At 46.1% G+C, this 24,480-nt stretch overlaps 1 protein-coding gene across 7 annotated transcripts in view; it reads right to left on the bottom strand.

Moving 5' to 3' along the window:
• The window catches only part of LOC110506000 (sodium/calcium exchanger 3), a 145,619-nt gene extending 124,781 nt beyond the window's left edge, over window positions 1-20,838 (bottom strand). For 4 of the 7 annotated variants that reach the window (XM_036962328.2, XM_036962330.2, XM_036962331.2 and 1 more), the window contains exon 1: window positions 19,937-20,838. The gene's annotated coding sequence lies outside the window, so the exon portion shown is untranslated. The remainder of the gene's footprint in view (window positions 1-19,936) is intronic. The other 3 variants (XM_036962329.2, XM_090221379.1, XM_090221380.1) reach the window with 1 other exon arrangement.
• Between the last annotated feature and the right edge of the window lie 3,642 nt (window positions 20,839-24,480).

Here is a 24,480-nt window from a genome sequence, read left to right as displayed (position 1 = left end):
GTATAGGTCTCACATAGCTCCCTATTCCCTATATAGGGCACTACTTTGACCAGAGACATTTGGGACACATCTAGTTTCAAATGCTCAGAAATGCTCAGCTCTGTAAATGACTATGAACATTGTTGATAACATTATTTTCTGCCCAGGTCCTGACTGCTCTCCACTGCTCTCCACTGCTCTCCACTGCTCTCTACTGCTCTCTACTGCTCTCTACTGCTCTCCACTGCTCTCCACTGCTCTCTACTGCTCTCCACTGCTCTCCACTGCTCTCTACTGCTCTCTACTGCTCTCCACTGCTCTCTACTGCTCTCTACTGCTCTCTACTGCTCTCCACTGCTCTCCACTGCTCTCCACTGCTCTCTACTGCTCTCCACTGCTCTCCACTGCTCTCTACTGCTCTCTACTGCTCTCCACTGCTCTCCACTGCTCTCCACTGCTCTCCACTGCTCTCTACTGCTCTCTACTGCTCTCTACTGCTCTCTACTGCTCTTCACTGCTCTCTACTGCTCTCTACTGCTCTCTACTGCTCTCCACTGCTCTCCACTGCTCTCTACTGCTCTCTACTGCTCTCCACTGCTCTCCACTGCTCTCCACTGCTCTCTACTGCTGTCCACTGATCTCCACTGCTCTCTACTGCTCTCCACTGCTCTCCACTGCTCTCTACTGCTCTCCACTGCTCTCCACTGCTCTCCACTGCTCTCCACTGCTCTCTACTGCTCTCTACTGCTCTTCACTGCTCTCTACTGCTCTCCACTGCTCTCTACTGCTCTCTACTGCTCTCTACTGCTCTTCACTGCTCTCTACTGCTCTCTACTGCTCTCTACTGCTCTCCACTGCTCTCCACTGCTCTCTACTGCTCTCTACTGCTCTCCACTGCTCTCCACTGCTCTCCACTGCTCTCTACTGCTCTCCACTGCTCTCCACTGCTCTCTACTGCTCTCCACTGCTCTCTACTGCTCTCCACTGCTCTCCACTGCTCTCCACTGCTCTCTACTGCTCTCTACTGCTCTTCACTGCTCTCTACTGCTCTCTACTGCTCTCTACTAATCTCTACTGCTCTCCACTGCTCTCCACTGCTCTCTACTGCTCTCCACTGCTCTCCACTGCTCTCCACTGCTCTCTACTGCTCTCTACTGCTCTCCACTGCTCTCCACTGCTCTCTACTGCTCTATACTAATCTCTACTGCTCTCCACTGCTCTCTACTGCTCTCCACTGCTCTCCACTGCTCTCTACTGCTCTATACTGCTCTCCACTGCTCTCCACTGCTCTCTACTGCTCTATACTAATCTCTACTGCTCTCTACTGCTCTCCACTGCTCTCCACTGCTCTCTACTGCTCTATACTAATCTCTACTGCTCTCCACTGCTCTCCACTGCTCTCTACTGCTCTCCACTGCTCTTCACTGCTCTCTACTGCTCTCTACTGCTCTATACTAATCTCTACTGCTCTCCACTGCTCTTCACTGCTCTCTACTGCTCTATACTAATCTCTACTGCTCTCCACTGCTCTTCACTGCTCTCTACTGCTCTATACTAATCTCTACTGCTCTCCACTGCTCTATACTAATCTCTACTGCTCTCCACTGCTCTTCACTGCTCTCTACTGCTCTATACTGCTCTCTACTGCTCTCCACTGCTCTCCACTGCTCTCTACTGCTCTCCACTGCTCTATACTAATCTCTACTGCTCTCCACTGCTCTCTACTGCTCTCCACTGCTCTCCACTGCTCTACACTGCTCTTCACTGCTCTATACTAATCTCTACAGCTCTATGCTGCACATGGAGAACAGTTAGCCATACATGCCACACGTTAATGTGAGAGCAAGGCTTCAATCACTGAGGGACATCATGGCTTACGGACAATTCGTTCGACTCTGCTATTTAACAACACAGCTTTTCCATTTTCTGTATGGATCGAATGGCAGGATCTGGTAAGAGTAGGAGGAGGGTGGGGGGAGCGTATGTTTCCTCATCAACAATACCTAGTGTACCAAGGTTGAAAACATCTCAAGCTCCTGTTCACCCGACCTGGAGTTTCTGATGTTAAAATACCGACCCCACTATATACTCAGGGAATTCACGTGTGTTGTTATCACAGCTGTGTACATACCGCCACGAACAAACATCAAGTGGCACTCAGTGAACTGTACAAGAACATTTTCCAGCAAGAATCCTCTCACCCGGAAGCAGTCTTTATTCTCATGGTAGATTTTAACCAATGAAGTTAGCAGAACGAACCCTGATGACTCGATGTGCGCGACATGTACAAGGCAAGCAGGTACGAGCTCTATAGGGACACAAAAAGACACACTCCATCTTGAATTGAATAAACTCAGACTCACGGACCGACCCATGTGGCTAGGACTGCAGGCTTTTCGGTTGTGGTTGCCCACTGAAGCCTCCCTCCCAGACGTGCTTAACACTTTCTATGATCACACGAAGGCAGACAATAGCATCCAGGAAGGCTCTAGCTGCTCCGGCCGATCAGGTGCCGTTGTTCCCACCAAGCTCGTCACCAAGCTCAAAGCCCTGGGTCTGGACACCGCCCTCTGGAATAACTACACTGTTTAAATTCAGCCGTATTCCCAGTCCTCTTTCCATAGTTCAATGTGGTGGTTCACGCTTTCAGTTTTGAGCGAATGCCGCCATCCATCCACGGTTTCTGTTTAGGGTAGGTTTCAATAGTCACAGTGGGTACAACATCTCCAATGCAATACCTTATAAACTCACTCACCGAGTCAACGTATAGATCAATGTTATTCTCTGAGGCTACCCAGAACATTTCCCAGTACACGTGGTCAAAACAATCTTTAAGCGTGGATTCCGATTGGTCAGACCAGCGTTGAATGGTTCTAGTCACGGATACATCCTGTTTGAGTTTCTGCCTATAAGATGGTAGGAGCAAGATGGAGTCGTGGTCGGATCTGCAGAAGGGAGGGCGAGGGAGGGCCTTGTATGCATCGCGAAAGTTAGAGTAGCAATGATCGAGTGTATTGCCCGCGCGATTGCTGCAATCAATATGCTGATAGAATTTAGGTAGCCTTGTTCTTAGATTTGCATTGTTAAAATACCCAACTACAATAAATGCAACCTCAGGATATATTGTTTCCAGTTTACATAGAGTCAGGAAGCAGAGGAGGGAACATGCCCCGATCAACATCAATGGAACTGCAGTAGAGAGAGTCAGCAGTTTTAAGTTCCTCTGTGTCCACATCACCAAGGACTTGACATGGACCAACAACACCGCCACTCTTGTCAAGAGGGCGCAACAGCATCTCTACTTCCTAAGGCCGCTGAATAAATTTTACATGTCACCCCAGATCATCACCAAATACTACCGCTGCACCATCGAGTGCATCCTGACCAATTGCATCATGGCCTAGTAAGGGAATTGCTCCATACGCGACAGCAAGGCCCTCAAGTGGGAGGTGCAGACAGCTCAGTACATCACTGGGACTATGTTCACACCCATCCAGGAAATCTACTTGAAACGGTGCCTGAGGAAGGTCTGCAACATCATCCAGGAAATCTACTTGAAACGGTGCCTGAGGAAGGTCTGCAACATCATCCAGGAAATCTACTTGAAACGGTGCCTGAGGAAGGTCCGCAACATCATCCAGGAAATCTACTTGAAACGGTGCCTGAGGAAGGTCCGCAACATCATCCAGGAAATCTACTTGAAACGGTGCCTGAGGAAGGTCTGCAACATCATCCTGGAAATCTACTTGAAACGGTGCCTGAGGAAGGTCCACAACATCTTCCAGGGTCCCACACACCCCAGACACGAGCTGTTCTCTCCCTTACCGTCGGCCGAGAAAAAACTGTACCAAAACAATACCACTGCAAAACATTGTTTTTTTTTGTGCCAAAGTCAGAGAATGGCACTTGATTCAGACAGATAAATTTAGCTACTGCTCTTTTCAATCGCTGGGCTTTTCTTTTCTCAATATCATTACATTAGAATTTGTTTGTTCAATGTCATTACATTAGAATTTTCTACATCAACATTTTTTAGAGACAGACATGTGTATGCATTACTGAATCAATCATACAATCAATTTTACTTTGTTTTTTTTACCAAACTAAATACATAACATAATGGTAATAATTTATTTGAATGGTAAATCTCTTTTGATGAACTGGGTAAAATAAGATAGCCTGGGTCTATTCACAGTACAGGTGAATACATATGTAATACGAGGCTGATTTCACGGAGCTACAGATGTTTCCTTCCATTTGAGACTTATTGTCACACCCTGGTCAAAGTATTTTGTGTTTATCTTTATTTATTTGGTCAGGCCAGGGTGTGGCATGGGTTTTTGTATGTGGTGTGTATGTATGGGGATTGTAGCTAGTGGGGTGTTCTAGCTAAGTCTATGGCTGTCTGAAGTGGTTCTCAATCAGAGGCAGGTGTTTATCGTTGTCTCTGATTGGGAACCATATTTAGGCAGCCATATTCTTTGAGTTTGTCGTGGGTGTTTGTCCTTAGTGTCCTGATGTCATTGTTCTGTGTTAGGTTACACAAGTATAGGCTGTTTTCGGTTTTCGTTAAGTTTATTGTTTTGGTAGTGTTTGTGTTTAGTGTGTTACTTCATTAAACATGGATTGCAATAGACACGCCGCATTTTGGTCCGACTCTCCTTCTCATACAGAAAACCGTTACACTTATTTTATGGTACAAGAAGCTTCTTTTATAAAAAAGAAATGTGCGCTGTCTCTTTAACCAGTAATGACCTCATTCACGAGACCAAATATGGGAATGAATAAAGTTTTTGGTGGCAATCAGGTTTGAAGTCAGCATATTTTGCGTTATGGTTTGCATATTATCAAATACAAAGTACTAGGCTAGTAAACTGATGTTAGCTTTAGCTGTCAGCTAGCAAGGAAAGTTAGCCTTCAAAGCTGGAAGCTACTGGTATCTTCTTCCATTGTAAAGTGTTCTGGCCTGTATGGACATTGCTTAGCGAGCAGTAATTAACCGTTTCAAAATGTCTGCATGCCGTGTCGCATTATTCAAGTGTGTTAACTTCTGTGCAGCTTGAGTGGAGAGCTAACATGATGCAGCCCAGACACCCAGGCTAGCAGTGAGTTAGTGGAGCTAACATGATGCAGCCCAGACTCCCAGGCTAGCAGTGAGTTAGTGGAGCTAACATGATGCAGCCCAGACTCCCAGGCTAGCAGTGAGTTAGTGGAGCTAACATGATGCAGCCCAGACTCCCAGGCTAGCAGTGAGTTAGTGGAGCTAACATGATGCAGCCCAGACTCCCAGTGCAGACTAGCAGTGAGTTAGTAAAGCTGACATGATGCAGCCCAGACTCCAAGGCTAGCAGTGACTTAGTGAAGCTAACATGATGCAGCCCAGACTCCCAGTGCAGACTAGCAGTGATTTAGTGGAGCAGGCAGGCTGGGCTATAAGAAGTGGTTGGCTGGGCTGATAGACAGGCTTGATCCTTGAAACACATTTTAACAGAAGTACCGAACATAACAAACATTTTGGTACCGAACCGTTTTTCATGATCTAGTATCGAAAAACGACCGAAGTTTCAGTGCACTGTGCAACCTTCACCTTATCACAAACACACAAGCAGTGCCTTCAGAAAGTATTCACACCCCTTGACTTTTCCCACATGTTATTATGTTACAAAGTGGGATTAAAATGCACAAAAAAAAATTGTTAACAATTTACTCAAACTAATCTGTAACGTCGGTTGAAGAAAATGTCTGACATTTGTATAAAAATATTCTGAAAAATAAAACACTAATATATCTTGATTAGTTACTACATGTTACATGTCAATACATGTTATAATCCCCTTTAGCAGTGATTACAGCTCTTTCTGGGTAAATCTCTAAGGGCTTTCAACACCTGGATTGTGCAACATTTGCCCATTATTATTTTCAAAATTCTTCAAGTTCAGACATTGCCATACATTTTCAAGTAGATTTAAGTCAAAACTGTAACTCGGCCATTCAGGAACATTCACTGGCTTCTTGGTAAACAACTTATGTCGATTTGGCGTTGTGTTTTAGGTTATTGTCCTGCTGAAATTTGAATTAATCTCTCAATGTCTGTTGGAAAGCAGACTGAATCAGGTTTCCCTCTAAGATTTTTTTCCGGTGCTTAGCTTACCATTCTCCAAACTCCCTAGTCCTTAACGATGACAAGCATACCCATAACAAGGTGCAGCCACCACTGTGCTTGAAAATGTGGAGAGTGGTACTCAGTAATGTGTTGTATTGGATTTAACACAAAAGTGAATTGCTTTGTCACATTTGTTTTGCAGTATTACTTTAGTATTCTGTATAAGTTTCGTCTTTTCACTCTGTCATTTAGGTTAGTATTGTGGAGTAACTACAACGTTGTTGATCCATCCCCAGGTTTCTTCTATCACAGCCATTCAATTCTTCTATCACAGCCATTAAACTGTTTTAAAGTCACCATTGGCCTCATGTTGAAATCCCAGAGCGGTTTCCTTCCTCTCCGGCAACTGAATCTTCGTACTGACTGGGTGTATTGATACACCATCCATAGTGTAATTAATAATGTCAGCAGGGCCATTCAACATCTGCTTTTTCAAAAAATGTTTACCCATCTATCAATAGTTGCCCTTCTTTTTAAATTCAGGCCGTAACAAAATGTGGAAAACGTCAAAAAACTTGTGAATACTTTCTATATATTATATATATAATATTGTACTATAAACTGTATATATATATATACTATATATTAAATACATTGCTCAAAACAATAAAGGGAACACTAAAATAACCCATCCTAGATCTGAATGAATGAAATATTCTTATTAAATACTTTTTTCTTTACATAGTTGAATGTGCTGACAACAAAATCACACAAAAATGATCAATGGAAATCAAATTTATCAACCCATGGAGGTCTGGATTTGGAGTCACACTCAAAATTAAAGTGGAAAACCACACTACAGGCTGATCCAACTTTGATGTAATGTCCTTAAAACAAGTCAAAATGAGGCTCAGTAGTGTGTGTGGCCTCCACGTGCCTGTATGACCTCCCTACAACGCCTGGGCATGCTCCTGATGAGGTGGCGGATGGTCTCCTGAGGGATCTCCTCCCAGACTTGGACTAAAGCATCCACCAACTCCTGGACAGTCTGTGGTGCAACGTGGCGTTGGTGGATGGAGCGAGACATGATGTCCCAGATGTGCTCAATTGGATTCAGGTCTGGGGAACGGGCTGGCCAGTCCATAGCATCAAGGCCTTCCTCTTGTAGGAACTGCTGACACACTCCAGCCACATGAGGTCTAGCATTGTCTTGCATTAGGAGGAACTCAGGGCCAACCGCACCAGCATATGGTCTCACAAGGGGTCTGAGGATCTCATCTCGGTACCTAATGGCAGTCAGGCTACCTCTGGCGAGCACACAGAGGGCTGTGCCTGCTTTCATCTGTGAAGAGCACAGGGTGCCAGTGACGAATTTGCCAATCTTGGTGTTCTCTGGCAAATGCCAAACGTCCTGCACGGTGTTGGGCTGTAAGCACAACCCCCACCTGTGGACGTCGGGCCCTCATACCACCCTCATGGAGTCTGTTTCTGACCGTTTGAGCAGACACATGCACATTTGTGGCCTGCTGGCGGTCATTTTGCAGGGCTCTGGCAGTGCTCCTCCTTGCACAAAGGCAGAGGTAGCGGTCCTGCTGCTGGGTTGTTGCCCTCCTAAGGCCTCCTCCACGTCTCCTGATGTACTGGCCTGTCTCCTGGTAGCGCCTCCATGCTCTGGGACACCGTCTCATGCTACCACTAGAGTGAAAGCACCGCCAGCATTCAAAAGTGACCAAAACATCAGCCAGGAAAGCATAGGAACTGAGAAGTGGTCTGTGGTCACCACCTGCAGAACCAGTCCTTTATTGGGGGTGTCTTGCTAATTGCCTATAATTTCCACCTGTTGTCTATTCCATTTGCACAACAGCATGTGAAATGTATTGTCAATCAGTGTTGCTTCCTAAGTGGACAGTTTGATTTCACAGAAGTGTGATTGACTTGGAGTTACATTGTGTTGTTTAAGTGTTTATTTTTTTGAGCAGGGTATATAATATTGTACTATAAACTGTATTATATTATTATTACATATTATTACTTATGCTTCAAAATGTATTATATTTTACTTTATGTTCCTATTCTTATCTTTTATTATTTCTTATCGTTTCATTGTCGAGAAAGAACCTGCAAGTTTGTATCTGTCGTTCTGCCCCTGAACAAGGCAGTTAACCCACTGTTCCTTAGGCCGTCATTGAAAATAAGAATTTGTTCTTAACTGACTTGCCCGGTTAAATAAAGGTAAAATAAAATAAATAAATAAACATTTGTTGGGCGGTGTATACCATGTGTGTATCCTGTACATATGACTAATAAAACTGGAAACTTGAAATTGAATAGAGATAATGTGTGGTGACGCGAGGCCTTTGTTAAAGCCTTATTAAGGTTAACGGTTGGGAGTCGTTTATTAAAGCATTATTAAGGGTAATTATTTTTATTTTATTTATCAGGACCAGGACACCGGGGTTAACACCCCTACTCTTACGATAAGTGCCATGGGATCTTTAATGACCTCAGAGAGTAATGGCTGGGAGTCGTTTATTAATAAGGGTGATGTTTGGAGTCGTTTATTAAAGCCTTATTAAGGGTGATGTTGGGAGTCGTTGATTAACGCATAATTAAGGGTAATGGTTGGGAGTTGCTTATTAAAGCCTTATTAAGGGTAATGGTTGGAGTTGTTTATTAAAGCCTTATTAAGGGTAATGTTGGGAGTCGTTTATTAAAGCCTTATTAAGGGTAATGTTGGGAGTCGTTTATTAAGGGTGATGTTGGGAGTCGTTTATTAAAGCCTTATTAAGGGTGATGTTGGGAGTCGTTTATTAAAGCATTATTAAGGGTAATGGTTGGGAGTCGTTCATAAAAGCCTGCATTCTCCATCTCAGTTTTGGACCCTCTGTGTGTGTGTGGGGGGGGGGGGGGGGGGGGGGGAGCAGGTGGGGGCCAATCACAGCCAGTCACCTCGCCTAGAGGTCCCCGAGACACAAAGGCAGTTTTGGCTCAATTAAAACAATCTCTCAGAGAGGTTCGGAATTATTCTGTTTCTGCCCTGAATCATTCTGTTTCTGTCCTGAATCATTCTGTTTCTATCCTGAATCATTCTGTTTCTGTCCTGAATCATTCTGTTTCTGTCCTGAATCATTCTGTTTCTACCCTGAATCATTCTGTTTTTGTCCTGAATCATTCTGTTTCTATCCTGAATCATTCTGTTTCTGCCTTGAATCATTCTGTTTCTGTCCTGAATCATTCTGTTTCTGTCCTGAATCATTCTGTTTCTATCCTGAATCATTCTGTTTCTGTCCTGAATCATTCTGTTTCTGCCCTGAATCATTCTGTTTCTGTCCTGAATCATTCTGTTTCTGTCCTGAATCATTCTGTCCTGAATCATTCTGTTTCTGTCCTGAATCATTCTGTTTCTGCCCTGAATCATTCTGTTTCTGTCCTGAATCATTCTGTTTCTGTCCTGAATCATTCTGTTTCTGTCCTGAATCATTCTGTTTCTGTCCTGAATCATTGTTTTTGTCCTGAATCATTATGTTTCTATCCTGAATCATTCTGTTTCTATCCTGAATCATTCTGTTTCTGTCCTGAATCATTCTGTTTCTATCCTGAATCATTCTGTTTCTATCCTGAATCATTCTGTTTCTGTCCTGAATCATTCTGTTTCTATCCTGAATCATTCTGTTTCTGTCCTGAATCATTCTGTTTCTATCCTGAATCATTCTGTTTCTGTCCTGAATCATTCTGTTTCTATCCTGAATCATTCTGTTTCTATCCTGAATCATTCTGTTTCTGCCCTGAATCATTCTGTTTCTGCCCTGAATCATTCTGTTTCTGCCCTGAATCATTCTGTTTCTGTCCTGAATCATTCTGTTTTTGTCCTGAATCATTCTGTTTCTGTCCTGAATAATTTTGTTTCTGCCCTGAATCATTCTGTTTTTGTCCTGAATCATTCTGTTTCTGCCCTGAATCATTCTGTTTCTGCCCTGAATCATTCCGTTTCTGCCCTGAATCATTCCGTTTCTGCCCTGAATCATTCCGTTTCTGCCCTGAATCATTCCGTTTCTGTCCTGAATCCTATTGAGGATTACAAGTTTTATTACAGCAGCATACCCATTTCCCTTCACCTTCTTTAAAATACAATGAGGAATTAAAGTCTCGTTCTAGGTACGTCTTTTAACCTTTAAAAGTTCATTTTAAAGTGCAGGTTGTTTTATTTCAAAGCAGTGTGAAGGAAGGAGTGGGTTATATCGGTATATTATATTTTGAACAATGACGTTTGATTGCTGTAGATATGAATATGATATTCTAAGAAGAAAAGGGGATGATAGAGTAATTGGGACAACAAGACAGAATTCCAGTCGTTTTCCTCACATTCCCCAGTTTTCCAGAAATCCTGGTTGGAAGATTCCTGTAATTACGAGGGAAATAATGAGGACATCGGGGAAACACGTTATATCATCAGTCACACATCAATACATGGGCTAGAGGAGGTGACAGATTCACCACAACTCATGCGACAAAATTCCTTTACAGATTGTGTGTGTGTGTGTGTGTGTGTGTGTGTGTGTGTGTGTGTGTGTGTGTGTGTGTGTGTGTGTGCGTGTGTGTACGTGCGTGCGTGCGTGTGTGTGTGTGTACGTGCGTGCGTGTGTGTGTGTGTGTACGTGCGTACGTGTGTGTGTGTGTGTGTACGTGCGTACGTGTGTGTGTGTGTACGTGCGTACATGTGTGTGTGTGTGTACGTGCGTATGTGTGTGCGTGTGTGTGTGTGCGTGCGTATGTGTGTGTGTGTGCGTGTGTGTGTATGTGCGTATGTGTGTGTGTGTGTGTGTGTGTGCGTGTGTGTGGACAATATCCAGCCAGTAACGTCATCCCCAGAGACCAAACAAAGCTAAATAAACAAGATACAATATCCCATAAAAGTGCTATTTTTCCAGTGTAATAAACCTTTTTAGTAGTCTGTTGGAATCCCTTGATGTGTCCTTATACCGACACAGGAAACAATCAGCACCACGGTCCATACCGTGACCTAAAACATTTAACACCACATACAGTAAACTACAACGTTCAGCACCACGGACAGTACCGTAAATAACAACATTCAGCACCACGGACAGTACCGTAAATAACAACATTCAGCACCACGGACAGTACCGTAAATAACAACATTCAGCACCACGGACAGTACCGTAAATAACAACATTCAGCACCACGGACAGTACCGTAAATAACAACATTCAGCACCACGGACAGTACCGTAAATAACAACATTCAGCACCACGGACAGTACCGTAAATAACAACATTCAGCACCACAGACAGTACCGTAAATAACAACATCCAGCACCACAGACAGTACCGTAAATAACAACATTCAGCACCACAGACATTACCGTAAACTACAACATTCAGCACCACGGACAGTACCGTAAATAACAACATTCAGCACCACAGACATTACCGTAAACTACAACATTCAGCACCACGGACAGTACCGTAAACTAAAACATTCCGCACCACAGACATTACCGTAAACTACAACATTCAGCACCACGAACAGTACCGTAAACTAAAACATTCAGCACCATGGACAGTACCGTAAACTAAAACATTCAGCACCATGGACAGTACCGTAAACTACAACATTCAGCACCACAGACAGTACCAAGGAACATATTTTACAAAACAAATTAAATGTTATTAGGTAGTTATAACTTAGACCAAAATAGAAAGTGTTAAAATATGAATGTGCAATAACCTGTCTTGTTGCTATGGCCTCAATAACCTGTCTTGTTGCTATGGCCTCAATAACCTGTCTTGTTGCTATGGCCTCAATAACCTGTCTTGTTGCTATGGCCTCAATAACCTGTCTTGTTGCTATGGCCTCAATAACCTGTCTTGTTGCTATGGCCTCAATACAGTTGTCTGAAACCTCTACCTGTCTTGTTGCTATGGCCTCAATACAGTTGTCTGAAACCTCTACCTGTCTTGTTGCTATGGCCTCAATAAGTTGTCTGAAACCTCTACCTGTCTTGTTGCTATGGCCTCAATAAGTTGTCTGAAACCTCTACCTGTCTTGTTGCTATGGCCTCAATACAGTTGTCTGAAACCTCTACCTGTCTTGTTACTAAGGCCTCAATAAGTTGTCTGAAACCTCTACCGGTCTTGTTGCTATGGCCTCAATAAGTTGTCTGAAACCTCTACCTGTCTTGTTGCTATGGCCTCAATACAGTTGTCTGAAACCTCTACCTGTCTTGTTACTAAGGCCTCAATAAGTTGTCTGAAACCTCTACCTGTCTTGTTGCTATGGCCTCAATAAGTTGTCTGAAACCTCTACCTGTCTTGTTACTAAGGCCTCAATAAGTTGTCTGAAACCTCTACCTGTCTTGTTGCTATGGCCTCAATAAGTTGTCTGAAACCTCTACCTGTCTTGTTGCTATGGCCTCAATAAGTTGTGTGAAACCTCTACCTGTCTTGTTGCTATGGCCTCAATACAGTTGTCTGAAACCTCTACCTGTCTTGTTGCTATGGCCTCAATACAGTTGTCTGAAACCTCTACCTGTCTTGTTGCTATGGCCTCAATACAGTTGTCTGAAACCTCTACCTGTCTTGTAATATCATATCATTGACTTTTTCTTTAGTTCCTCAGTTATGTGGAGCTCTAAAGACGGCCTCTGCATCCCTACATAGATAGACCTCCCTCTCTCCCTCCATCCCTACATAGACAGCCCTCCCTCTCTCCCTCCATCCCAACATAGACAGCCCTCCCTCTCTCCCTCCATCCCTACATAGACAGCCCTCCCGCTTTCCCTCTCTCCCTCTCTCCCTCCATCCCTACATAGACAGCCCTCCCTCTCTCCCTCCATCCCTACATAGACAGCCCTCCCGCTTTCCCTCTCTCCCTCTCTCCCTCCATCCCTACATAGATAGACCTCCCTCTCTCCCTCCATCCCTACATAGACAGCCCTCCCTCTATCCCTACATAGACAGCCCTCCCTCTCTCCCTCCATCCCTACATAGACAGGCCTCCCTCTCTCCCTCCATCCCTACATAGACAGGCCTCCCTCTTTCCCTCCATCCCTACATAGACAGGCCTCCCTCTCTCCCTTTATCCCTACATAGACAGGCCTCCCTCTCTCCCTCCATCCCTACATAGACAGGCCTTCCTCTCTCCCTATCTCCCTCCCTACATAGATAGACCTCCCTCTCTCCCTCCATCCCTACATAGACTGGCCTCCCCTCCCTCTCTCCCTACATAGATAGACCTCCTTCTCTCCCTCCATCGCTACAAAGATAGATCTCCCTCTCTCTCTCCCTCCATCCCTACATAGACAGGCCTCCCCTCCCTCTCTCCCTCTATCACTACATAGACAGGCCTCCCTCTCTCCATCTATCCCTACATAGACAGGCCTCCCTCTCTCCTTCTATCCATACATAGATAGACCTCCCTCTCTCTATCCCTATATAGACAGGCCTCCCTCTCTCCCTACATAGAGAGGCCTCCCTCTCTCCCTCTATCCCTACATAGATAGACCTCCCTCTATCCCTACATAGATAGACCTCCCTCTATCCCTACATAGACAGGCCTCCCTCTCTCCCTCTATCCCTACATAGACAGGCCTCCCTCTCTCCCTCCATCCCTACATAGACAGGCCTTCCTCTCTCCCTATCTCCCTCCCTACATAGATAGACCTCCCTCTCTCCCTCCATCCCTACATAGACAGGCCTCCCTCTCTCCCTATCTCCCTCCCTACATAGATAGACATCCCTCTCTCCCTCTATCCCTACATAGACAGGCCTTCCTCTCTCCCTCCATCCCTACATAGACTGGCCTCCCCTCCCTATCTCCCTACATAGATAGACCTCCTTCTCTCCCTCCATCCCTACATCGACAGGTCTCCCTCTCTCCCTAGATAGACAGGCCTCCCTCTCTCCCTACATCCCTACATAGATAGACCTCCCTCTCTCCCTCTATCCCTACATAGACAGGCCTCCCTCTCTCCCTACATAGACAGGCCTCTCTCTCTCCCTCTATCCCTACATAGACAGGCCTCCCTCTCTCCCTCCATCCCTACATAGACAGGCCTCCCTCTCTCCCTATCTCCCTCCCTACATAGATAGACCTCCCTCTCTCCCTCTATCCCTACATAGATAGACCTCCCTCTCTCCCTCTATCCCTACATAGACAGGCCTTCCTCTCTCCCTACATAGACAGGCCTCCCTCTCTCCCTCCATTCCTACATAGATAGACCTCCCCTCCCTCCATCCCTACATAGACAGCCCTCCCTCTCTCCCTCCATCCCTACATAGACAGGCCTCCCTCTCTCCCTCCATCCCTACATAGACAGCCCTCCCTCTCTCCCTCCCTACATAGATAGACCTCCCTCTCTCCCTCCATCCCTACATAGACAGGCCTCCCTCTCTCTCTCCCTCTCTCCCTCCATCCCTACATAGATAGACATCCCCTCCCTCCATCCCTACATAGACAGGCCTCCCTCTCTCCCTCCATCCCTACATAGACAGGCCTTCCTCTCTCCCTACATAGACAGGCCTCCCTCTCTCCCTCCATTCCTACATAGATAGACCTCCCCTCCCTCCATCCCTACATAGACAGCCCTCCCTCTCTCCCTCCATCCCTACATAGACAGGCCTCCCCTCCCTCCATCCCTACATAGACAGGCCTCCCTCTCTCCCTCCATCCCTACATAGATAGACCTCCCTCTCTCCTTCTATCCCTACATAGATAGACCACCTTCTCTCCCTACATAGACAGGCCTCCCCTCCCTCTCTCCCTACATAGACAGGCCTCCCCTCCCTCTCTCCCTCCATCCCTACATAGACAGGCCCCCCCTCCCTCTCTCTCTCTATCCCTACAAAGATAGACCTCCCTCTCTCCCTCTATCCCTACATAGACAGGCCTTCCTCTCTCCCTCCATCCCTACATAGACAGCCCTCCCTCTCTCCCTCCATCCCTACATAGACTGGCCTCCCCTCCCTCTCTCCCTACATAGATAGACCTCCTTCTCTCCCTCCATCCCTACAAAGATAGATCTCCCTCTCTCCCTCCATCCCTACATAGACAGGCCTCCCCTCCCTCTCTCCCTCTATCACCACATAGACAGGCCTCCCTCTCTCCATCTATCCCTACATAGACAGGCCTCCCTCTCTCCCTACATAGACAGGCCTCCCTCTCTCCCTACATAGACAGACCTCCCTCTCTCCCTACATAGACAGGCCTCCCTCTCTCCCTACATAGACAGGCCTCCCTCTCTCCCTACATAGACAGGCCTCCCTCTCTCCCTCCATTCCTACATAGATAGACCTCCCTCTTTCCCTCTATCCCTACATAGACAGGCCTCCCTCTCTCCCTACATAGACAGGCCTCTCTCTCTCCCTCTATCCCTGCATAGACAGGCCTCCCTCTCTCCCTCTATCCCTACATAGACAGGCCTCCCACTCTACCTACATAGACAGGCCTCCCTCTCTCCCTCTCTCCCTACATAGATAGACCTCCCTCTCTCCCCCCTTGATCCCTCACACAGCTGATGAAGCGGCCGAGTCAGCAGTGAACGCGCTCTGAGACACATGACATGATGTAGCCTGTGCTTCGCTCGGCGCACTGAGAGAAACCGAGACGGGCGCCTACGGATCTTTTTCCCCTTTCCCTATTTTGGACAGCCGGTTTGCAGAGGCTAGTTTAAGATGGCAATTTGAGAGGCCCGTAAACACGGACTCAGCAGGCGACATGGACAGCCTCAGCTGTTGCCGAATCAATCATTCAGAAGGACTTTTTTTCTTCTCATCTCACAGACACAGACCGTTCTGATTCACTGTTATTTACCTAAGGGGGGAATCCCTAGCCTAGTCTTACAGGCCGGGCCATACTTCCCTACCTACCTACCATTAGGAAAATAAACCAGGCCACGTTTACACATTGAATTATAATCTGTTCTATTTAAATCGTATATATATATATATATATATATATATATATATATACATATATATATATATATATATGGCAACACTGTCGCTAAAGCCTACTACCCTCATCATCAGAATCGACACCAGGCTTCCATCCATAATACAGTGGCATCAAAGTGGTCCAAACTATAAAGTGATGTAATAACGGTAGTTTAACCAATCACCAATAGGGCTGACACAGCTATGTGGTTGGCCAGTCCATGCTTGTCAGTCACCAATAGGGCTGACACAGCTATGTGGTTGGCCAGTCCATGCTTGTCAGTCACCAATAGGGCTGACACAGCTATGTGGTTGGCCAGTCCATGCTTGTCAGTCACCAATAGGGCTGACACAGCTATGTGGTTGGCCAGTCCATGCTTGTCAGTCACCAATAGGGCTGACACAGCTATGTGGTTGGCCAGTCCATGCTTGTCAGTCACCAATAGGGCTGACACAGCTATGTGGTTGGCCAGACCATGCTTGTCAGTCACCAATAGGGCTGACACAGCTATGTGATTGGCCAGTCCATGCTTGTCAGTCACCAATAGGGCTGACACAGCTATGTGGTTGGCCAGTCCATGCTTGTCAGTCACCAATAGGGCTGACACAGCTATGTGGTTGGCCAGTCCATGCTTGTCAGTCACCAATAGGGCTGACACAGCTATGTGGTTGGCCAGTCCATGCTTGTCAGTCACCAATAGGGCTGACACAGCTATGTGGTTGGCCAGTCCATGCTTGTCAGTCACCAATAGGGCTGACACAGCTATGTGATTGGCCAGTCCATGCTTGTCAGTCACCAATAGGGCTGACACAGCTATGTGATTGACCAGTCCATGCTTGTCAGTCACCAATAGGGCTGACACAGCTATGTGGTTGGCCAGTCCATGCTTGTCAGTCACCAATAGGGCTGACACAGCTATGTGGTTGGCCAGTCCATGCTTGTCAGTCACCAATAGGGCTGACACAGCTATGTGGTTGGCCAGTCCATGCTTGTCAGTCACCAATAGGGCTGACACAGCTATGTGGTTGGCCAGACCATGCTTGTCAGTCACCAATAGGGCTGACACAGCTATGTGGTTGGCCAGTCCATGCTTGTCAGTCACCAATAGGGCTGACACAGCTATGTGGTTGGCCAGTCCATGCTTGTCAGGCACCAATAGGGCTGACACAGCTATGTGGTTGGCCAGACCATGCTTGTCAGTCACCAATAGGGCTGACACAGCTATGTGGTTGGCCAGTCCATGCTTGTCAGTCACCAATAGGGCTGACACAGCTATGTGGTTGGCCAGACCATGCTTGTCAGTCACCAATAGGGCTGACACAGCTATGTGGTTGGCCAGTCCATGCTTGTCAGTCACCAATAGGGCTGACACAGCTATGTGGTTGGCCAGACCATGCTTGTCAGTCACCAATAGGGCTGACACAGCTATGTGGTTGGCCAGCCCATGCTTGTCAGTCACCAATAGGGCTGACATAGCTATGTGGTTGGCCAGTCCATGCTTGTCAGTCACCAATAGGGCTGACACAGCTATGTGGTTGGCCAGACCATGCTTGTCAGTCACCAATAGGGCTGACACAGCTATGTGGTTGGCCAGTCCATGCTTGTCAGTCACCAATAGGGCTGACACAGCTATGTGGTTGGCCAGACCATGCTTGTCAGTCACCAATAGGGCTGACACAGCTATGTGGTTGGCCAGTCCATGCTTGTCAGTCACCAATAGGGCTGACACAGCTATGTGGTTGGCCAGTCCATGCTTGTCAGTCACCAATAGGGCTGACACAGCTATGTGGTTGGCCAGACCATGCTTGTCAGTCACCAATAGGGCTGACACAGCTATGTGGTTGGCCAGTCCATGCTTGTCAGTCACCAATAGGGCTGACACAGCTATGTGGTTGGCCAGTCCATGCTTGTCAGGCACCAATAGGGCTGACACAGCTATGTGGTTGGCCAGACCATGCTTGTCAGTCACCAATAGGGCTGACACAGCTATGTGGTTGGCCAGTCCATGCTTGTCAGTCACCAATAGGGCTGACACAGCTATGTGGTTGGCCAGACCATGCTTGTCAGTCACCAATAGGGCTGACACAGCTATGTGGTTGGCCAGTCCATGCTTGTCAGTCACCAATAGGGCTGACACAGCTATGTGGTTGGCCAGACCATGCTTGTCAGTCACCAATAGGGCTGACACAGCTATGTGGTTGGCCAGCCCATGCTTGTCAGTCACCAATAGGGCTGACATAGCTATGTGGTTGGCCAGTCCATGCTTGTCAGTCACCAATAGGGCTGACACAGCTATGTGGTTGGCCAGACCATGCTTGTCAGTCACCAATAGGGCTGACACAGCTATGTGGTTGGCCAGTCCATGCTTGTCAGTCACCAATAGGGCTGACACAGCTATGTGGTTGGCCAGACCATGCTTGTCAGTCACCAATAGGGCTGACACAGCTATGTGGTTGGCCAGTCCATGCTTGTCAGTCACCAATAGGGCTGACAAAGCTATGTGGTTGGCCAGTCCATGCTTGTCAGTCACCAATAGGGCTGACACAGCTATGTGGTTGGCCAGACCATGCTTGTCAGTCACCAATAGGGCTGACACAGCTATGTGGTTGGCCAGTCCATGCTTGTCAGTCACCAATAGGGCTGACACAGCTATGTGGTTGGCCAGACCATGCTTGTCAGTCACCAATAGGGCTGACACAGCTATGTGGTTGGCCAGTCCATGCTTGTCAGTCACCAATAGGGCTGACACAGCTATGTGGTTGGCCAGTCCATGCTTGTCAGTCACCAATAGGGCTGACACAGCTATGTGGTTGGCCAGTCCATGCTTGTCAATCACCAATAGGGCTGACACAGCTATGTGGTTGGCCAGACCATGCTTGTCAATCACCAATAGGGCTGACACAGCTATGTGGTTGGCCAGACCATGCTTGTCAATCACCAATATGGCTGACACAGCTATGTGATTGGCCAGCCCATGCTTGTCAGTCACCAATAGGGCTGACACAGCTATGTAATTGGCCAGCCCATGCTTGTCAATCACCAATAGGGCTGACACAGCTATGTGGTTGGCCAGACCATGCTTGTCAATCACCAATAGGGCTGACACAGCTATGTGATTGGCCAGCCCATGCTTGTCAATCACCAATAGGGCCAGAGGCTATATCCAATGTGTAGCCCTGTATTTCTCTACATAACGCAGCTGTGATTTGACTGTCATGGGGTGTGGACCCTACAGAGAGATTGATTGCGTTGTATCTGTAGGCGCAAACGGAGCAGCACCCCGGAGAGGTGACACACTCGCTCTAATCAGCTTCCCCCTCTAGCGTGGCACGGCACACCGCATCAAACACACAGTCCTCATCCTCAACTCTACTGATGCACATGGACTGCCTGACTCATAAGGCATTGCCTAGGCGATGTTTGCTGTGACGCTGTGAAGAACCCCTCCTCCATACGAAGAGCTAGTCTGGTGGAACCTTATACTGCCACTGCATGGCTTTACGACACATCATTGGCCCTTGTTATAGGCTTGGGGATATTCATTATGATCATAGGCACATACATACATTTAAATTATTACCGCCTCGGCTATCCGGATCTAGCAGTCTGTCTGCATCGCTTCTCAGAAACACTGTAGCATATAATCTATAGGTAAAAATAGGTAAAAAAACGAACGTAAAATGCCATCTTAAAGGACTCGTACGCCTTCCACATTGCATAGCTAGTTGTCCTATACTCAATGTTACACATCCCCTTTCGTGTCCAAGGTCCCCTCCTTGAGAGTTGCACAGTGTTATTGTGCGGCCCTATAGTTTCAACGTCCATGCAGGCTATTGCATGCATATCATTGAGTTATAGCTACTAACGAGACCCTGGCGAATGCATTTCATTACAGCCCACCTGTACTTGTATCCTGAAGTGTTTTGGTCGACACTGCGTAATGCCTCTTTTCCTATCGACCCCTTTTTGTTTGACTCCGAGGTATCTATTTGGTCAGCTGTAAAGGTTTATATTGTTTGTATCAGCACCTCCTCCTCCTCAGTCAAACGTGCTGTAGCCTCCTAGCCTCCTGCCGTTGAAAGAATGCCCCAGAGGCGATATCGGTTTCCTCACGCACACTCAAACTGGTCCCCAAGCCCGTTCTGCTTCCGACCGATCGATCAAACCGGAGAAGTGATGGCTCGCTCTTCTTTTCCTCCCGTCCTTTTGCCGTTAGCCCGTTCCGCCAGGCAGATAGATAGACCAACCGCCAAGCTGTCAGCGGCGAAGAAGACGGTATTCTGAGGTCTGAACCGATGGAAGGGGACCTTAGAATCCAAATCCATGCAAACCCAAACGGCTCTTCTCTTCTCCCGCAAACCGAAAGCAGTGCTCGCCGCCTCTCCTGCCCATCTCCTCTGCGTTAGCGCAGAAAATGTATTCTGATGGTCTCGGTATAGATGCGGCTCCTTTTGCTGTCCAGTCCGTTGGTCAACTTTAATATATATATATATATATATATATATATGTATATATATATATATATATATATATGGCACACCAGTCTTGCGAAATAACCGAGCAAGGCTATATCCAACGTTACGATCTCAAATAAATCAAACACAAATATTCCATTTGATGATACATTGACATCATTTTGGTACGCGGACCGACAGAAGCTCCAGATTGTCAATTTGTTTTAGATTGTCTATTTGTTTTACATTTTAAATCCAGATGAAATTCCTTTAGAAAGATGATATTCTGTATTCAAATAGAACATCTTAAATGAGCAATGCCTTGCGCCCCTGCATGCCTCTTTTATCGTCCCCCCCTCCCCCTCCCCCTTCGCCAAAAGTCACACAGACACACAAACACACGCGCGCATCTACGTCACCATCAGCTGGGGGACTTGGGTAGATAGAGAGAGAGAGAGCTGCAACACAAACCATGAATATTCTGTTTTATTGCAATGGTGCAGACGGGGCCGGGGAGGAGAAAGATTCCATAGGGACTGAGATTAGCTGGGACGCTAATCCGTCATCCGAATCCGATGGATTCCATTTCAAACTGTAATGGAGCCTTCTATGGCTGCTGCTGAAGTCGGTTACATTGTTGCTTCATGCCAATTACATGGATCATTCTGGAATGTTTCAAAATGAGCTATGGTTAGGCCACCCTAGTGTTAGTGGGATAACATTATTTAGATGGACTGTACTGTACTATATAGTTTAAGGGCTGTGTCGTATTGCCTTCGGTTTATGTGGATATACTGGGATGGCTTCTGGGAAAATAATTAGGTGAATATTTATCTAAGTCATTCATTCATTTATTAATGAATTTGTTTATTCATTCATGTATTTCTTCATTCATTAATGTATTAATTAATTCGTTTATTCATTCATTCATTTATTCATTCATTTATTAATTTATTAATTAATTCATTCATGCATTAATTTATTCATTTATTCATTCGTTCATTAATTTATTCATTCATTCATTCATTTATTCATTCCCAATGCTGCCGTTTGCCATTTTAAGGGAACCTAAACCAAAATGGATCTCCACAAGTAAAAGATATCTGGGAATCAGGGGTTATGTTCTACACATTCAGAGATATCTGGGAATCAGGGGTTATGTTCTACACATTCAGAGATATCTGGGAATCAGGGGTTATGTTCTACACATGCAGAGATATCTGGGAATCAGGGGGTTATGTTCTACACATTCAGAGATATCTGGGAATCAGGGGGTTATGTTCTACACATTCAGAGATATCTGGGAATCAGGGGTTATGTTCTACACATTCAGAGATATCTGGGAATCAGGGGTTATGTTCTACACATTCAGAGATATCTGGGAATCAGGGGTTATGTTCTACACATTCAGAGATATCTGGGAATCAGGGGGTTATGTTCTACACATTCAGATATATCTGGGAATCAGGGGTTATGTTCTACACATTCAGAGATATCTGGGAATCAGGGGTTATGTTCTACACATTCAGAGATATCTGGGAATCTGGGGGTTATGTTGTACACATTCAGAGATATCTGGGAATCAGGGGTTATGTTCTACACATTCAGAGATATCTGGGAATCAGGGGGTTATGTTCTACACATTCAGAGATATCTGGGAATCAGGGGTTGTGTTCTACACATTCAGAAATATCTGGGAATCAGGGGTTGTGTTCTACACATTCAGAAATATCTGGGAATCAGGGGGTTATGTTCTACACATTCAGAGATATCTGGGAATCAGGGGTTATGTTCTACACATGCAGAGATATCTGGGAATCAGGGGTTATGTTCTACACATGCAGAGATATCTGGGAATCGGGGGTTATGTTCTACACATGCAGAGATATCTGGCAATCGGGGGTTATGTTCTACACATTCAGAGATATCTGGGAATCGGGGGTTATGTTCCTACACATTCAGAGATATCTGGGAATCGGGGGTTATGTTCCTACACATTCAGAGATATCTGGGAATCAGGGGTTATGTTCTACACATTCAGAGATATCTGGGAATCGGGGGTTATGTTCCTACACATGCAGAGATATCTGGGAATCGGGCGTTATGTTCTACACATGCAGAGATACAGTACCTGGCTAAATTAGATATAATTTAACTGAGATGGATGTTCTCTCCCAGTAGTTTACTGTGGTGTGTATATTCGTGTGCGTGCGCCAGCGCGCGCGCGCGTGTGTGTGTGTGTGTGTGTGAAGTGGAACATGATTGCCAGAGCAGAGACACCGCTAGGGAACAAGTACTTATTGATTTGACATAAAACATAATTATAAAACATAATTATATGTTCGATGATTCCTTTTGGGACAAAACAGAGAGGAATAAAATGAAACAAAAGTAATATAGAGATTGATCATATGGGAATGTTGAAGAAGTAATCTGTGTTTTAGATTACTATTTATACTGTGAGAAGATAAATATAGGTAATATACATAAATACACAATTACATAACTTTATTACGTGATTAACAGTTCGCATGCTAAACAAAGCAAACAAATCACAGTGACAGAATCAGAATGGGAAGTTCAGCACCATGACAGTGGACAGCGACCAGTGAAGTTCAGCACTATGACAGGGGACAGCGACCAGGGAAGTTCAGCACCATGACAGTAGACAGCGACCAGGGAAGTTCAGCACCATGACAGGGGACAGCGACCAGGGAAGTTCAGCACCATGACAGTAGACAGCGACCAGGGAAGTTCAGCACCATGACAGGGGACAGCGACCAGGGAAGTTCAGCACCATGACAGGGGACAGCGATCAGGGAAGTTCAGCACCATGCCAGGGGACAACGACCAGGGAAGTTCAGCACCATGGAGTGTTCAGAACCATGACAGTGGACAGCGACCATGGAAGTTCAGCACCACGACAGTGGACAGCGACCATGGAAGTTCAGCACCACGACAGTGGACAGCGACCAGGGAAGTTCAGCACCATGACAGTGGACAGCGACCATGGAAGTTTAGCACTATGACAGTGGACAGCGACCATCTCAGGTAAGGGAAAGGGGGATACCTAGTCAGTTGTACAACTGAATGCATTCAACTGAAGTGTGTCTTCCGAATTGAATCCAACCCCTCTGAATCAGAGAGGGGGGCGGGTGCCGCCATACTCGACATGCACGTCTTCTGTACCCGGGGAACAGTGGGTTAACTACCTTGCTCAGGGGCAGAACGACAGATTTTTACCTTATCAGCTCAGGGATTTAATCCAGCAACCTTTCAGTTAATGGGCCAACACTAACCACAGGTGCAGCTTTTCCCAGGAAGAGCACCTGAAGATAGCATTCTCTGATCTTCAAAGATGGCGCCGAAGAACATGGCTGACGGTTTACATTCTTCCAACCAATTGTGCATTTTGTGTAACTTATTTTTTTACTTATTTTGTACATAATGTTGCTGCTACCGTCTCTTATGACCAAAAATAACTTCTGAACATCAGAAAAGCGATTACTCACCGTGGACTGGAAGAAACATTTTCCTTTAACGAGTCCGACGAGAAGGATATCCTGCTTTCACTGGAACAGGCCCAGATCAACGCCTATCACTGGGACAGGCCCAGATCCACGCCTTTCACTGGAACAGGCCCAGATCCACGCCTTTCACTGGAACAGGCCCAGATCCACGCCTTTCACTGGAACAGGCCCAGATCCACACCTTTTACGTGAAGAAAAGACGCCGGAAAAGTGGACACAGATCGGGGATCCTTCTGAGAAGCCAGAGGCGAGTGAGTAAACTCCCAATGCCTTCCATTCTCCTTGATAACGTGCAATCGTTAGAAAATGAAATTGATGACATACTATTAAGAGTATCCTACCAACGGGACATTATTAAAAACTGTAACATCTTATGTTTCACCGAGACGTGGCTGAACGAAGAAACTGACAATATAGAGCTGGCTGGATTTTCCATGCACTGGCTGAATTTTCCATGCAG

This window comes from Oncorhynchus mykiss, chromosome 25 (genome assembly GCF_057628025.1).
Source record: "Oncorhynchus mykiss isolate SJ-2025 chromosome 25, ASM5762802v1, whole genome shotgun sequence".
In the NCBI taxonomy this organism is placed as follows: domain Eukaryota; kingdom Metazoa; phylum Chordata; class Actinopteri; order Salmoniformes; family Salmonidae; genus Oncorhynchus; species Oncorhynchus mykiss.
Note: the sequence above shows the minus strand (reverse complement) of the source record. Positions and strands in the feature narration are given on the sequence as shown.